This window comes from Lethenteron reissneri, unplaced genomic scaffold, assembly GCF_015708825.2.
Source record: "Lethenteron reissneri isolate LAM-NWPU_2019-01 unplaced genomic scaffold, ASM1570882v1 scaffold_147, whole genome shotgun sequence".
Lineage (NCBI taxonomy): Eukaryota > Metazoa > Chordata > Hyperoartia > Petromyzontiformes > Petromyzontidae > Lethenteron > Lethenteron reissneri.
Genome location: NW_026891190.1, coordinates 27,308 through 28,735, shown reverse-complemented (window position 1 = coordinate 28,735; position 1,428 = coordinate 27,308).

Genomic DNA, 1,428 nt, shown 5'->3' with positions numbered 1-1,428 from the left:
CCACAGAACCTCTCCAAGTCGGTCCTGCTGTCCCATGCATGGGGCCCACGACAACGGGACCTGCATCAGCAGATGCCTCGCCACACTCGATACTGGACGCCGCCCATGGTAGCGGACCTGCAGCGCACACGCGCTCCAGGGCCGATCGGTTTCGCTGACCGCCAGAGGCCATCCGGCCGGCCGCCAGTAATCACGGACATCGTTTCGCCAGCCGCCCTGGGGAGGGGGCCTTACCGCCCCGCCATCCTGCCTGTCTTCAGTGTTGTTCCCCATCTCAGACATCACCTCCCCCTTGGCACCCCGGACCTCCTTCTCTTGTTGGTCATAATTACAAATTGCGGGGTGCTGGCGTTGCGGGTTGTCTGCCAGGCCTAAAGTTGTGTTATCAGCCGGGACGGCTGTTTTTATGGGGGGGGGGGGGGGAGGGGGGGGTGATGTAGAGTAGTGGAAGTGAGGGCATCAGCAGGAAAGAGCTGGGGAGAGGGACGGGGTCGTTTTGGGGAGCCGAGGGAACGGAGGACTCTTGAGGGAACGGAAGACACGCCACTCGGCACCAAGACCCTTGCCCGGAGTCGGAGTGGGATTTAGTGGGGGTCAGGATAGGCCGAGGAGTTAAGCGGGTACCAGGACGGTCCACGGGAAGGACCAAGTACCTACCTCTGGTGTGATCCGGTGATTCTGTACGTAAGTGTAATAGTCAATAAACTGGCAACAGCCCTTACAGAGAATCTCGTATCCGTGTGAGTTTACACCACTACACATACGAGTAGTGTGATTCTAATACGACAGCAATTGGATTCTAATAATTCTAATGAGATTGTAATCCCACACCTTTGTTTATGGTGGATCTATTCATGGTGTAACTCGTTGATAGTGTTTTAGTGTATAGGTTATAGCTAATAGTGGTAGAGTTCACAGTGTTAAAGCACACACGAGTGGGCATACACGAATATCCACACACAGCAGTGTACATACACAAAAGAGTGCACATATACACAAAACCGGACACGTATTTTCCTGCAGTGTACACTTACTGGACACGTACAGGAAGAAATATCACAGGCGGCCGAACCTCACTGGTGGCTGGGAACAACACGTGACATGGGACCAACTAACGATGGGACGCTTGGGAGACAGGGCGACAAGATGGCGCCACGTGTTTTGCCACGGCAGCAGCAGCAGCGTCATCGCGAGCAGTGCAGTCGTTACGCGTTCTGTACAGGAATCTCGCTGTCAACCACGAACGGGTGAGCCATAGTCGTGAGCGATCGGCAAACTTGGCACCTCAATAGAATTTGCGCGAAACCACAAAACCAAGTTAACTCAACTCGAGAGTGTTAGGGATTGCTGTACGCTTTCCTTTCTGTTGAACTTTTACTTAGAGTGGTGTTTAGATGCATGCAACCTTTAAATCAATGATGGGTTCCA